This window comes from Ylistrum balloti, unplaced genomic scaffold (genome assembly GCF_031769215.1).
Source record: "Ylistrum balloti isolate Yb309-2 unplaced genomic scaffold, AGI_CSIRO_Ybal_v1 Utg371104, whole genome shotgun sequence".
Classification (NCBI taxonomy): domain Eukaryota; kingdom Metazoa; phylum Mollusca; class Bivalvia; order Pectinida; family Pectinidae; genus Ylistrum; species Ylistrum balloti.
The window spans coordinates 638,857-656,167 of record NW_026782608.1 but is presented as its reverse complement, the minus strand read 5'-3'; the positions used below and the strand labels follow the sequence as shown (position 1 = coordinate 656,167).

At 36.4% G+C, this 17,311-nt stretch overlaps 1 pseudogene; it reads right to left on the bottom strand.

Moving 5' to 3' along the window:
• Positions 1-3,849: 3,849 nt before the first annotated feature.
• On the bottom strand, positions 3,850-15,658 carry LOC132560727 (amidase-like; annotated as a pseudogene).
• Positions 15,659-17,311: the final 1,653 nt, after the last annotated feature.

Sequence of the window (17,311 nt, the reverse complement as noted above, 5' to 3'; positions counted from 1 at the left end):
CTATAACTTTGCTGTTGGCAAATTAACCAGGCTGAGCACAACCCCTCATATAGGTAATAGTCCTGCATTTGAAAGATATTTATCGCTTTGAATAATCAATTAGTTACTCAAATGCAAATTCTTTAAAGTGTCCCCCGAACTTCTTGTTATATTTGGCTTCAAAATACTTGATATTATATTCCGTTTCTCAATTATTGTGATTTATCAGAAATGCATAACTTTGACTCAGCGACGATTGCCTTGATAAGGGTAGCCCACATATGTGACGTCACAGGTTCAATGCTGTTAAAACAACCTTATAGACATATACAAGTAAGTTTCCATCACGCATTTGATATGTGAGATTTTTCAATACTTATGTGATATATTAAACACTACCTTCTTTGGGTTATATTTGAAATGGTACAAACATATTAAATTATTCTTTATTATTCCAATTATGAAATCATTTCCATTTGTGTAGAGAAAAGATGTACTGTTTGTGATGTCTGAACACATGGATGCCATCTAAATTAATTTGTGTTTTCATAATTCATGACTCTAATGACTATTTCATTTATCTAGTGACTGTTACATGAATCAAGTGACTGTATCATGAACCTAGTGGCTGTAAATAGTACATTTTTTATATCCAAATCGTCTTTAGAAATTACAACGAACCTAATTTATACAACACAGACCGAAAACTGATTAAAAATTCTGTAAAATTAATGAAAGCACACCCGCCACATCTTTCTTTGCAAAGAAGTACTATAGATATACGCATGTTTCCATGATAGTAATTGTTTCCCTTATGTAAACGTATTTAACTTGTGCCTCATCCCTGGTTCTACGGCAGACAAAATATATGTTTAAATTGATCGCTGTCTGCAAATTCTGTCAAATGTGATATGAATGTTTACTGTCTACATAATGTTATCATCAAAATTATTCAATTACTTAAATTTATAAAACATTTATTTGCAATCTAATGTTGCATAACATAACTGTTTCCCATCTTGAATATTCCTTTCATGGTGGCTACTACCAGTCGTTGATATTGTGTCGTCACAGCCAATAGGGTCTAATTCAGCATAAGTCACCGTAAAGCTGATAAGTAGTAGGACAGAAGAAAATTGTACACCTTACACGTCAATCGTAATGGTACACCTTAACATACAAACACAAAGTTCTGTTTAACATTTGCAACAAAGAGGACTCTCATATCTTAAACATCCCAATAACTGATGCAATGTCGTACATTTTTACACAAAAAGTTGTGAATAAAGCTGTCTGTCTTTTTGTAAAAAAAACACAAAATGTATAATCTCCATTTATTATCAATTACTCATAGTGTGGCTAAAAACAGAACACAGGTAAATTCGTGCTCATCCAGGTGTATTGTACATGTGTATTGATCATGTAACTATTATGATTGAGTCTGACCAAAGCGAGATAACTCTTACATTAACGTATGTCCTGTGAAACCAGCATGGCTGTTGTCATGGTTCAACACGGAGTATGTCCAGGTCAAATCCGTTGACATCCAGCTACACATGTTAGGCTAGTCAATTTAGCCCCGATTTAGCCAAACCTCAAAAAAATTGCAACAAATGTTTTTTTTTCACATATTTTGATAGATTGGGGTCTTATAAAACACAGGTAAAAAATCGTCCCTTCGAATAAGGTGGGAAACCCCTTTTCGGGGTCAGTATATAGGACACCTCGAATTTTGCATGTAATCATCGAGGCTCTGCTCCATTTGCGAAAATTACAATCAAGGTCATCTAAATAAGAACACGTGCAGGACTGCCGTATTTTTAGAACTTCATTCCCATGAAATAATGAAGGCGCAATATATTAATCCCGAATAGTGACCGTAAAAATTGGCGGGAAACGTTTTGTAAAGGTCATTATAAAGGACATCTTACAATTTCTATATAATCAATGACCCCAATTGTATTAGATGCGTTTAAAATAATGGTCATCTAAATATGAGTATATTTGTGGTAAACTGACTTACAATTAAGCGCATTGCTATATTGTTTTACAGTGTGTAAGAATATTCCTATATTATGACTGTTAAATATAGCCGGAATGTCTCTGCATTCGTCATTATATAAGATGTTTCCAACATGCTACTGACTGAAGAAATCATTATCAGTAAAATTATGATAAATTCAAATAATGTCTGTTAAAATTGTACAAACATCCGGGCAAACAAGTGGCTGTTGTCGTTAGAATATATATCACGGGAATCTGAATTTACTAAATTTCTTCTTGCAAATCATGTACAGTAATATCGTCTGTGTTTGTACAGTTCAGACCATGACATTCTCCACACGCAATGGAACAGAACAATCCATTCTTGCGACAGGAACATCTCAGTGTGTCACAGTGTTGTTTGCAGTTACAATGAATGACTTTCAGAAGTTCCTGTGGTGCAGGAGCAGCTGCTGTGTATACGGGAAACAGTTTACTGTCTTTGACTTTCCATCCATAGTTGATCACAACTAATGTCTTTCCTGACCATTCTTGGCACTGGTAAAATACACGAAGACTGTGCTGATACAGTGCTTCAGCGGTTGGGGGCAATGTGTGTATTTGTAAACAAGGCGTACCCGTGGACGTCTTAGAAACAAACTTTCTCCACGTTGTCCGCGATGTATTGTATGCAATGGTCTTCCTATATAGAAATATCACTTTCTGCATTTACCGTTGCTGCACATCTTTCAAATGTCTGAACATCTGTGTAGGAAGCACAAAAACCCAGCTTATTTAGAGTATCCAATAAGAATCTGGAACCAAACTGGTGGTGAAGTTGTACAAGTGAAATTTGTAAAGGCGCCAAAAAGTTTCTTGGTTTGATAGTCTGCATAATTGCATGTCCAATCGAAGATATCTTCAAGTCTTTATCTTTCACAAGAATAAAGGAAGACAAAAACGTATAAAGAGATGGAGGGAGGTATTCAATGTGTTTCTCTTCAGACGAAATTTCTTCGGCCGATGGATAGTGAGTTTTTGAAGTTTCTACAGCACGAACATCTTCTCTTATTAACGCTGCAGCAGCTTTGATAATGGCACTTTTCTCTTCTTCTTGGTTTTTGGAATTAGGTCTTTTATAAAAATCATGCAATCTAGATTTTGAATTTGATGTTAATGTCACTATGTTTTGCTTTTCGTTCATTTCAGTTATCACGATCTCATTTCCAAAGTGTTCTTTTAGACGGTCCTTCATGTATTGTTGACCATATGCATTTTCTGCTCCAGAATGTTCAGACATCTTCTCAACAAGATCAGATATACTGATTTGTGAATCTGCATTTTCGCGCAAGTACGACGCAGCATAAAGGAAACTTTCATTGAAAGTGGAAGGTCGTCCTTTTTTTTGCAGAATACGACTCCCCTGGTTTAGACTTGAACGTTCTAAAGTTCGTACTGCATTGATGATGGTATATAGCATCAAATGCATGCAGATCAGAAGTGAATTGAATTCTTCCAAAAACTTCGTTTCCCCACTCATCATTTCTTTGTTTGCACAGGTCTCTTAGTGTTTGGTCGCAATTATCAGTTTTTGTTGCAGATACGTTCGATCCGCGTTTGAGTCCCGATTTCTTTGCACTTAAACCGCAAAATATGCACTGGCTTTTGTAATCGAATGTGCCCTGAGACCTTAAAGCTGTCGTTGAAAGTATACTGTTCGCAGAAGCATTTTTAATAGCAGTATGTGTATTTAAAAAAATCTGTTTATTTCCTTATTGTTTGTGAATGATTTTCGACATGATATATGTACTTTATCTCCAGGTTCAACAGAGACATTGGTTTGTCTAAGCCGATTAGCTTTCGTTATATTAACACACCCTTTTGCTGTTAACGTAACTGCGTTGTCACACCCAACTTCTTGATTGCAGATTGAACAAAGCGACGAGGTTGTATCCATTCCATATATACTGAAAATATCAAATAAATCATTTTAGCACCAAGGAACGTATATTAACTTTCGTGTTTAAATGAAAAACGAGATTCTGGCAGATTTACATTACTTCGATGTTTGATGCTTAAGGGCTTCCATACTTATTTTTTTCCGTCAAAACCTCGATATGTTAGATATTGATGAAATTTTCAATTGACATGTTGTGTTACTTAACTCCTTCATAAAAGCTCTATGAAATAAGTTTATTTCATGTCTAGATATCTAAATTTGATATTTTACCGGTATGTTGACAATTCTGTTCTATTTTTAGAATCTCGCGATGTTATGATCAGCTTTCCGACAATTTTGTTTAAATTTCATTCTTTCTTCATATAACTATAAAGCAAAGTATTCAGGGACATGTTGCTCACCATTATTGTTTCTCTTTTGAGATAATAAATTGTTTCCTTGTCATAAAATAACTGCAGCCGTCTGCAACCATCTACGGCAGCCCATAGGTATCGCGCTTACGACAGAAAAATAGCCGATATATTGAATGCAAAAAAAATCGATTTTCCCACTTGCCGATTTCGGCCGATTTTTCTACCCAAGTAATTAATGATATATTTTGATAAAAATACCGTTATTTCTTTTGTTGCAATTTTTTGGAGGTTTTCCGACTGATTGATCAGTCTATGTCCAGATCCGGACGTTTACACAAAATGCTGCCACAGGCTTTACACTGAAGTCTATGGAGAACACATGTGAACACAAAGTAAGATTATATACATTTGATTATCTTTAGAAGACAACATTTTTTTGTTGCAAATTTTCCGACAAGCTTTGTGTGTTTCTATTTCTGATTGACAACTCAAAGTAATAACTAACCCTAAAATGCAGGACTATTATACAATTTAGAATTGGGTTGTGCTAGAAAATGACCTCTTATGTTATAGGAGCAACTGACAACCTGTAGACTAAACGAATCAATATAAGACTGTTCTACAGTTACTGCAGTAACCAAACGAACTCCCGCCTGCCTGGGCACTTTCTCATCGAACAAGGATCCCAGAGGCGGAAGTTAAAAGTTTGGGTAATACTAAAACCCGGAACGGGGTACGAATGGAATCATGTTTAACCGTATGCTTTTTTTAAAGAGAAAGTTTACACATGCCATAGATAAAGTTGTCTTTATATCATTCTTTCAATGAAATTGTGCTCCTTCCAAAATATTTTCATAAGGACGAAGAAAGAAAATGCGCTGCTATATGTACCAGTAAGCTTAACATTTTCTACATTAGCTTGAGGTATCGTTTATTGAGAGTGCGCACACAAAAAGAAAACAAAACAAAAAACAAATTCACACTAACCATTATCAACAGACCTTTATCATTGTCATTAGATTAAGCTGGTTATAGTGGAAGTCTACCGAGCAGTTTATCTTGTCTACCAACAAGAACAGGCGTAGCTGAATTTTAGAGTGAGTAGATTTGGGTATAGGTATTTACGGCATCCATTGTTTTGAATATGAAATACTTCCCCTTGTACTTTTGAAACCGTTTGAAATCATTATAGAGTGTGTGCTCAGTACTATATTATAGAGTGTGTGCTCAGTACTATATTATAGAGTGTGTGCTCAGTACTATATTATAGAGCGTGGCTCAGTACTATATTATAGAGTGTGTGCTCAGTACTATATTATAGAGCGTGTGCTTAGTACTATATTATAAAGCGTGTGCTCAGTACTATATTATAAAGCGTGTGTTCAGTACTATATTATAGAGTATGTGCTCAGTACTATATTATAGAGTATGTGCTCAGTACTATATTATAGAGTGTGTGCTCAGTACTATATTATAGAGTGTGTGCTCAGTACTATATTATAGAGTGTGTGCTTAGTACTATATTATAGAGTGTGTGCTCAGCACTATATTATAGAGTGTGTGCACAGTACTATATTATAGAGTGGTGCTCAGTACTATATTATAGGGTGTGGCTCTGTACTATATTATAGAGTGTGTGCTCAGTACTATATTATAGAGTGTGGCTCTGTACTATATTATAGAGTGTGGCTCTGTACTATATTATAGAGCGTGTGCTCAGTACTATATTATAGAGTGTGTGCTCAGTACAATATTATAGAGCGTGTGCTCAGTACTATATTATAGAGTGTGTGCTCAGTACTATATTATAGACCGTGGCTCAGTACTATATTATGGAGTGTGTGCTCAGTACTATATTATAGAGTGTGTGCTCAGTACTATATTATAGAGTGTGTGCTCAGTACTATATTATAAAGCGTGTGCTCAGTACTATATTATAGAGTGTGTGCTCAGTACTATATTATAGAGTGTGTGCTCAGTACTATATTATAGAGTGTGTGCTCAGTACTATATTATAGAGTGTGTGCTCAGTACTATATTATAGAGTGTGTGCTCAGTACTATATTATAGAGTGTGTGCTCAGTACTATATTATAGAGTGTGTGCTCAGTACTATATTATAGTGTGCTCAGCTCTATATATATGTGTGCTCAGTACTATATTATAGAGTGTGTGCTCAGTACTATATTATGTGTGCTAGTACTAAATTATAGAGTGTGTGCTAAGTACTATATTATAGAGTGTGTGCTCAGTACTATATTATAGTGTGTGCTCACTATATTATAGAGTGTGTGCTCAGTACTATATTATAGAGTGTGTGTTCAGTACTATATTATAGAGTGTGTGCTCAGTACTATATTATAGAGTGTGTGCTCAGTACTATATTATAGAGTGTGTGCTCAGTACTATATTATAGAGTGTGTGCTCAGTACTATATTATAGAGTGTGTGCTCAGTACTATATTATAGAGTGTGTGCTCAGTACAATATCATAGAGTGTGTGCTCAGTACTATATTATACAGCGTGTACTCAGTTCTATATTATAGAGTGTGTGCTCAGTACTATATTATAGAGTGTGTGCTCAGTACTATATTATAGAGTGTGGCTCAGTACTATATTGTAGAGCGTGTGCTCAGTACTATATTATAGACCGTGGCTCAGTACTATATTATAGAGTGTGTGCTCTATATTATTATAGAGTGTGTGCTTCAGTACTATATTATAGAGCAGTGTGTGCTTCAGTACTATATTATAGAGTGTGTGCTCAGTACTATATTATAGAGTGTGTGCTCAGTACTATATTATAGAGTGTGTGCTCAGTACTATATTATAGAGCGTGTGCTCAGTACTATATTATAGAGTGTGTGCTCAGTACTATATTATAGAGTGTGTGCTCAGTACTATATTATAGAGTGTGTGCTCAGTACTATATTATAGAGTGTGTGCTCAGTACTATATTATAGAGTGTGTGCTCAGTACTATATTATAGAGTGTGTGCTCAGTACTATATTATAGAGTGTGTGCTCAGTACTATATTATAGAGTGTGGCTCTGTACTATATTATAGAGTGTGTGCTCAGTACTATATTATAGAGTGTGTGCTCAGTACTATATTATAGAGTGTGTGCTCAGTACTATATTATAGAGCGTGTGCTTAGTACTATATTATAGAGTGTGTGTTCAGTACTATATTATAGAGCGTGTGTTCAGTACTATATTATAGAGCGTGTGCTCAGTACTATATTATAGAGTGTGTGCTCAGTACTATATTATAGAGTGTGTGCTCAGTACTATATTATAGAGTGTGGGCTCATATTATAGAGTGTGCTCAGTACTATATTATACAGCGTGTGCTCAGTACTATATTATAGAGTGTGTGCTCAGTACTATATTATAGAGTGTGTGCTCAGTACTATATTATAGAGTGTGTGCTCAGTACTATATTATAGAGTGTGTGCTCAGTACTATATTATAGAGTGTGTGCTCAGTACAATATTATAGAGCGTGTGCTCAGTACTATATTATAGAGTGTGTGCTCAGTACTATATTATAGAGCGTGTGCTCAGTACTATATTATAGAGCGTGGCTCAGTACTATATTATAGAGTGTGTGCTCTATATTATAGAGTGTGTGCTATATTATAGAGCGTGTGCTCAGTACTATATTATAGAGTGTGTGCTCAGTACTATATTATAGAGTGTGTGATCAGTACTATATTATAGAGTGTGTGCTCAGTACTATATTATAGAGTGTGTGCTCAGTACTATATTATAGAGTGTGTGCTCAGTACTATATTATAGAGTGTGTGCTCAGTACTATATTATAGAGTGTGTGCACAGTACTATATTATAGAGTGGTGCTCAGTACTATATTATAGAGTGTGGCTCAGTACTATATTATAGAGTGTGTGCTCAGTACTATATTATAGAGTGTGTGCTTAGTACTATATTATAGAGTGTGTGCTCAGTACTATATTATAGAGTGTGTGATCAGTACTATACTATAGAGTACATAAATTGGATATTGTAGCTCTTTTATACATATAATGTTGTATGCAATACCTTTAGCTGTACTTTCAGTAAACGGCAGGCTCTCCGCCGTTTTCGACATCGTCGGCATCACAAGAACGTTGACGTCTTTGAGAGCGTCGTCGTAGGGTTTTTTCAGCACAGGAACGAGGTTCTGTGATCTAGCATAAAACTTATTCTGATAATTTCTTCGTATATATTCTCCGAGAATTCTTCTCATCTTCAGATTAATGGTGAGGTCATGAGGCCGCAGGGTGGAACCTCTAGCCATAGCTTCCTGTAATGTTACAGGTAACCAGTGCCTGTAACAAATTGGGATAAAACATACACAGGAGTACACACGGTATGATAGTTATGATGTTTAAAGCTAAAGTTATGTTTACCTACACCGTATTACACATCGTTTGGTCCCCTTGCCGGACTCATCAGCTGATTACTAGTTACGTTTAATGTATCAAACGTTATATACATATAGGTATATTTCTTGTACTCTGACAGACACATAGGCGTGTAAATTTTTAAAGTTTACTTTTGGTGTAGTTACAAGCCAGGTCCATCATACCATATCCATGTGATCCACAGGCATGAGAACCTTCCACCGTAATGGCGACGAAGATGTCTGTTCCTGAGAAGAAAAATTATCGAAACTAATACGAACTGAGATACGAGAACAAAACCACAGCAGATAATTATAGTAACACAGTCATTCTCACTTAACATAAAAAAAGTTGTAGCATACATTAAGATATTAACATTCGTAACAATTTTATTTATTCTATAACAATTGAGAAACAAGCTAACAGCTTATATTAATCACTGTTGTTGACATGGATGGAGTCTTTCTGTGTATTACCCGTGTGGTCGGCCCCTACGTTTTCATATCCATTCTGGGAATCTAACTGGGGACGTCTTGGTAAAAGGCGATTGCGTAACCACTGTACCACCCGACCATTTGTTTTATACGAAATTTTAATATATACTGGTGTTCCCAGTACTTAAAGCGCTGCTTGGAAAACAAACACTAACACAAGACTTGCTCTCTAAATGTACGCCTTTTAGGTCAAATACGTATTGATATATTTATAGATATGTGTTGATAAAAAATCATATCACTGCTTTAACTCTCTAATAATTAACTCCTCTTGATAATGATGGAACAGTACTTCCAAAACAAGTATCGACCCTTCCGACGAGTCGTCACACGAGGCCGACCGATTCAGGTACGGTCTTCAAAATCCTCTGTGGCATGGAGTCGGAACGTCAAATCGCCAATGGATGAACTCCAAATGGATTTTCGACCTGACTTTGTTTGGTACCTTACATATGAAATAAAAAGGCACGTCCCTCACAAATTTGTGGCCCTCTTTGAAGCTATTTCTTTGTGTTTAAAATATGAGAAATAAAGACGGATATGTTTGAAGTGTTGCTCACAGAAAAAAATTAAACCGATCCTCCAGACTGAAATCGGGACATCGTTTGTGTGTTTGTTTTTTGAACACTCGACATGTTCAGTTTGTGTTAGCCATCAGTATATTTGTATAGTCCGCTCTCGGAAGGAAGACTTTATGGGCAAAACTTTGTCAAGTTTCAAAGGTATTCATCAAGAATTTAATCCACCGTTCAAACTTTTCGGTCATTGCGCTTATTTATACAGATTTCGATATAAATTTCATTTCGGTAACTAAGACGTATATTTTTAACCATACCAGCCCGGACCTCCGAATTCGTAAGATTTATTTCATTTATATACAATCGCAAGCAGTACCTCCAGAAGTAATGCACAGTCTTCCACTGTCCTCGTCATGGGTCCGAGGTGATCGATGGTAACCGCCCCTCCCATGGCCCATGTGTACGAAAATTAGTCCATACGTCGGTTTCATCTCTACGATACCACAGTAACTGGCCGAAGTACGAATAGACCCTCCTTGGTCAGCCACAATAGCCATGTCCACTATCCCTCGTGCTACCTAAATAATTTCACATAACGATTGCTTCTCAAATGTACGGAGGTGTATTCCGGCCACGTTGTGTTTTATTTTATCTCGAAATTTCGAGATAGCAACTCGAAATTTTGAGATAGTAACTCTAAATTTCGAAATTTCTTAATAAAACACAATGTGGCCAGAATACACTTCCGTACAAATGCTCTTCTGAATGCATGTTAAATCTGCCAATCTACCAGAGACAGTTGTCATGGCTGCGATAATATTAGATAAAAATACTATACAGATGTGCTGAAGACATAAAAAATTAATAAATATTCTGATATGTTGCATTACTCTACCTTTCAACATTTATCCTCGAAGTTTGATGATTATTGACCTCAGATATTTGATATTTTATTTAATATTCTTATTTCGCAATTTTTCCTATTGATGGTTTTTCCCTATGTGTATTTTACATGTACTAATCTTACGCTATTGATACCATGTCCAGCATCATCCCAAAGTCCGATATCAAGGATGGACCAGTGATCGATTATATTGATTGATTATCATCCTAATAATTAAGGCAAATGTATGCACGTTTCAAAAGCTTGATTTTGGTCGACTTTTTTCTGTTACAACAAACATACCAATGATCACGAGTTTCTCTTATCGTCAGGTACATATATTAGTCTCTCTCTTTTAAAATATGTAAAAATAATACCGTACCTGATTTCTGTCGTTCGATTGGAAGAATGACTCTTACAGAAACAACGTTCGAAAATAAGACCAATGTAAAATTTAAGTAAAAGGATTATTAACGCGTGAAGTATATTGTTATAGTAGTATAGCTACCAGATATGCACATCCAGAACTGGAGCCCCCTGCATCCTTATAGGGATCACACGGGTTGACAATAGGTCCGGTAGAAGAAGACCAAGAACCACCGCTTAAGCACGTCATCACAAGCCGCCTTCCCCAGGATATGTCCACCTTATCAAAGGCAAAGAAAACATAGATCATACAGGTAGATATACACATAGGCACAAGCCGCCTTCCAAAGGATATGTCCACATTATCAAAGGCAAAGAAAACATAGATCATACAGGTAGATATACACATAGGCACAACCGCCTTCCCTAGGATATGTCCACCTTTTCAAAGGCAAAGAAACATAGATCATACAGGTAGATATACACATAGTAACAAACCGCCTTCCCTAGAATATATCCACCTTATCAAAGGCAAAGAAAATAGATCATACAGGTAGATATACACATAGTAACAAACCGCCTTCCCTAGAATATATCCACCTTATCAAAGGCAAAGAAACATAGACCAATTTTATACTAGAAGTGTTTTTCTGTGTTGTGTTTTTTGTCTCTAACGCACAACTGTGTTGTTTCCCCTATAAGAATCCTACACACAAAAGCGAACGTTCGTAAATCGAATACACCCTTTTTAAATAACAGCACAATATACAACTTCAATTTTTTAACCGGAATCTTTCCACTCAGGAATATTTACATCTAGCATTTTGTTGATCAAAGTTGACGTACAAGTACCTGACAAAGGCGTGATATCAGGAGAATTGAACCTACCGGCGTCTAGAACCCTCGTGACGACAGTGGCGTCAAACTCTGGTGTGTAACCCTCCAGTAACTTTGTACCATTCATCATGGGGACCCCAGCCACAGCTATAGAGTCTTTAATAGCCACTGTCTTACCGGCCAACAGTCCAGAGTCTGCACCCTTGATGTCACATCTCCAGTACCTGGAGGACAGAAAGTCATTTGAAGAAATTATTACGGATAAACATAATTAAGTGGTTAAATGTCATTTAGATTAGTTCATTTTCGAGATAACGCATGTGTAACGTTATAAATGGTAAAATTTTGAGCACCAAAATCATGTAGTTATTTTTTACCTCAGGTTTGTTGTTGTTTCCGATATGTTGTGACGTACAATGTAGAATTATTTCCAAACTTGACGTCACGGAGAAGGATTAAATTATCAAACAGAATATATTGTAAATAGTTTATCGTATATCGTTGTGAGCCTCATATTTAAGGGTTTGACTTTTGACGGACATATTGCATTATTTTTCAACATAGTCCCCTTCAGTATCTATACACTTTTGCCTGGTGGAACAACACACCTTTACTGAGTTTTCAGCGGTGCTTAAGTTTTATATTTTTTTTAACTGCCTAAGAAGTGATGCATTTATTGTTTGTCCCTTTTGCAGTTAATCTACCATCAAAATACCATCAGCATCCCAGAAAACCAAGGGCAGAACTTTTCCAGCTAATGGAACAGTCTTTGACGGGGAGAACATTAGCAGGATTTGCCACTAAAAGATTCAGATTAGCATGCGACAAAGGTCACTGCAAGATCTTTCATATGAATAGAATGTACTCTTTCCTGTTAAGTTCCAACTGTACTGGTTATATTTCTGTAACTAGTATCTCAGCCTTAACAATATCATGAACTTTATTGACCATTTCTGGGGTTGCAGGAGTGACAGACCTTCCAAGACGGGTGGCATCCAAAAGACTCTGCCTTCCATATTCAAATTCCACCACCGACCTTTCACTGTAGCATACAAAGGGGCATCAGACCTTGGTGTCTCTTCTTTGTCAGTATGGATATCCTTCGGTGCTAGACCTTTCTTATGCAAATATTAAATCACTGCTTTTTCAGCGATTTTGTACCTTTTTCGCAAAAGTTACCTTCTTTGTTTACTTAAAAGAGCTACCTTCTCGACATAAACTGACCAAGTAACACCAGTTTTCGGTTATACAGCCTTAAATATTCAGGGAATAGTAGAGCTGAAAAAAGACATCCCTGCTTAACGTCTTCAATACAAGGCTCACAGCTTATCAATCAGCCCTCGTATCTTTTCCTTTCTTTATTTCTTATCTGTCTGCTCCTTCCTTTTTGTGTTTTACTCTCTTGGTGTTGCTCCTTACACCAACCGTAAATTAAATGTTTAATATCATCTTTGCAAAAATACCTTTGAAACGAACTAGATATATTCACATGGTGAAGAATGTGTTTGTCAAAAAGTTTGTGTCGTTAAAACAAACAAACAAACATCACAACATTAAGCAAACGACATTGTAACAACAAACTGCGCAATTACGTCAATATGCTATTTTATTTAATTCGGAACAACGGAAAATTTCATGTAAGCGTAATAGTTTCAATGTGTCTCTTACTTTCTCTTTACAATGTATAAATTAGAAGTAAATAGATTGATGCACGCGCCACAATCTCCTTCCGTTTACGTCTTTGGTCAAATAGTACATGCTGATGCAGTAATCGCCGAGACGGTGTAGAACAACCGAACGTCATACATTGGTTACAATAGTAAATTTCATGTAAGGGAAAATAAATACTAACTAAGCATTATCGACTTATTCCCTCTGACCTGGAAGTCGTGGATAGTGGACAGGAAGCTGAGGATCGGGCAACTCATAGACTGTCTGGTACGACTTCAGCACACCCTTATAGTGCTCTATATTTGAACATACAATCTGTTGACATAGATGATTTAATCAAGGATTGTAATAACTTGCATTTACATATAAATATTGATATATACTGAAATGATAAAGAAACTTCTTTAAATTGTACTGCATATACATAGCATTATAGACATCAATAATCCGTCATCAAAAAAACTTATCTACATCCGGTGCGCCTAAATTACCAATATACCGTGACTGTATAAATACAGGGGTTCTTTTTACATGCGTGTCGATTACTGACTGTCACTAACACGAATATAAAACATCGAACGAAGCTTTCAGGTGATTTATGATTATATGTTGGACATCACCGTTACAATAAAATAGACTATATATTCACATACATCATATAAGGAATACTACAATCACATACTGTACACTTTAGGTCTAAATCCTCGGAAAGTTGGTGTATCTCCGCCTTCGTCGGTTGTAAAACAGCAGATGAATGAAGAAGACCTAATGTAGATATAACATGATGCTTTAGAATAAATATTATGCAGGTATAAATTAGATATTACACGGGGAGTTGATAGAAAATGTAAGGTCTGCAGTAGACAGAAGATCTACAGTAGATATAACACAGTAAATATAACAAAGTAAATATAACACTGAAGATATAAAACAGTAGATATAACACAGTATATCATCATCATCATTCTTTATTCCTCAAAGCTGAGAGTACAGAAAAAGAAAGTTTAAAGCAAAATGGATAAATTTACATGAAGAAAATGAGTGCTAAAAGCACATTGCAATCAAGGATCACTTTTGACCAATTTTCTGAGATCAAAATACATTTATATTTCACAGTTCACCAGCATGGAAATAGATTTCCGCTGTTTTATGCAGTAGATAGGCACAGTCCTTTGTAAACTCCTCTGTTATAGAATTACTTTCAAATTCAAATCCCGAAATGTTCCCTCTAAATATTGTCTGGAGCAGGAGTTCTTCTGCAAGGCTGGACATGATCAAATATGGTTGTACACCGTAATAATCCACCAGTTTTGTCATGAATGTGTCTCTCAAAATAAATGTACTTGTACATTCTGTGACAAAATGTCTTATTGTGTCGTAAAACGGATTGTTACACAACCTACATGTATTGTACTGTTCTACAGGAACACACGTTACCATTTTACAAATATAAAGGACTGTCCTTTTGTCGATGTCCGGTGTTTTGAGCATGACATACGGCTTATTATAGGTAGAGTGGACAGATCGAAATCGAACGAATTCGTCATCACTGTTCATTCTCTCGATCAATAAGCGATCTTCGCGTATTTGAATAGCTCCTTTAACTAAAAGTTTCCATTGAGCCTTGGACGGGAATTCTGCGCATAGGATATAATACTGTATCCATTCTAATAATTCATATTTGGTTAAGATTGCTAGGAAATCAGGGATAAACCCCATTTGCTTTGATTTCGGTCCATCTATATATTTAAGAACTCAACGAATAAAAATACTTTTTGGAATGCTGTTTGGTGAACAATCAACAATAAAACGTAAGAAGTACATTTTTCTTTTCTCAATTTCACACTGGATCCTGTGTAGTCCGACTATACTTTCGCACATATCCGATCGAGTGGATGTCCGTAGATTAAGTATATGCTTTACTGCATAGTGTTGGAAAGTTTCGAGCTTTCGGATATCGCATTTAGTTAGATTATTCCATAATTCGCATCCATATAACATCGACGGAAGTATAACTTTCCTGTAGATGCTAATAAGAGTAAGCGGTTTCGTATAAGTACAGTCAGTTCCCATGCGTGTGATTGAGTGTAACATGTTACGGCCTTTCTTACAAGCGTTGTCAACGGCGTCGGCGTTTTTCAGGTTGGAGGACAGAAGTACTCCTAAGTGTACCTCCTTATCGACTATACGAAGTGGGTTGCTATTAATCATCCAATTCAGATTTCTGCATGTACTTCGAAAAGCTACTATGTTGCATTTTGATGCATTAAACTGAAATTTCCATTTTTCAGCATACCTTTGTGTGACATCTAGCAGAGTTTGTAAGGCCTAGGGCTAGTAGTAACAAGGGCAACGTCATCAGCTAAACATGGATTGCCACATTCAATGGATTGTACTTTCGTGCCAACGTTAGTAGTCTCCAATTCAATTAGCATATCATTAATATGCAGCAAGTATAGAAATGTCGAGATGATTCCACCTTGTCTGACTGATCTTTGGACCTTGAACCAACGAGATCGGGCACGATTGTAAACTACCGCGCTGTATATGTCCTGATATGCGTTACGCAATATTCTGTACAAATTTCCAGTGACTCCAATCTTGTAAAGTTTACTGAATATACTGTTGTGTTGCACCGTGTCAAAAGCTTTATATGTATCTAAGAATGCTACATAGACTTTGCTGTTCTGTTCTAAATTCTCATATATACACTCACGCAGACTAAATGCTGTAGTTATACAGCTTAAACCTTTCTGAAAACCCTGTTGTTGAGCAGAAGGAAATTCAACGTGGGAATCATGAAGCCAGCGTGATACTCGTTTGCAAATCACTCTTTCCATAAGTTTGTAGAGTACCGGTAGCAAGGAAATCGGTCTATAGTTGTTAGGGTCATTCTTTTTCTTAAAGCCTCCTTTATGAATAGGAACAAGGATTCCTCGTTTCCACGTTTTTGGAATATATCCTGTGGTTCGGATGGAGTTCATTAATTTTTGGATAACTTCGATGAGGGCTTTTCCTTCAAAGCGAACGTGTTCGTTTGATATCATATCTGCTCCAGGAGCTTTTCCAAGTTTCATCTGCCTGACAGCTGATACGATTTCTTCAAAAGTGAACTTGCTATCAAGATCGTCCTTTACTGCGAATTGCAAATTACAGTCATCGATGATCGTGTTATCTGCATATAATTTTTCGTAAAAGTCCGCAAACGTTTCGACTATGCTTTGGGGGTCACGGGCAAGTGTTCCCTCGTAGACTAGTTCCGTGCAAGCATCGAGTGTTTTGTTTTTACGCTTCCGCACAATTCTCCAGAATAATCTAGCATCCACATCCGCTGTCTCGTCTAGCTCGCTATTAACTTGATCTAAATATTTATCGTGTGTTTCTCTATGTAGGTTCCGAAAGACGTTCTTTGCGTTTTTATAGTTCCTGTATGAATCATATTGTAGCCCACGAGGTCTGTTTTCATTAATCCATACCTGTCGGTACCTCAGTGCTGCATTGTGAGCACTTTCAAGCTCTCCTGTCCAATACGGTTTAAGATACTCCCTAAAACGTCGTTTAGGGATAGTTTCATCAGCTGATATTGCCATGCATAAGGTTAACTGTTCATATAATGCATCGATACCAAACTGTGTCGACATGTCATATTCATGAATATTACGTAGCTTATATGCCAAGGTTAGTTGATATGAAATCAGATGATCAACGGTAGCTTTGCTCCACGCAATATGGTCCACGTTATCTTTCGGTTGTATTTTGTGATTTGGAGCGCTGAAATCAAACACACAAACGATTGGAAGGTGATCCGAAGCGATCTCAATATCGGCACTGTCTGTGTTATTACTATGGGATATATTGCTAAGT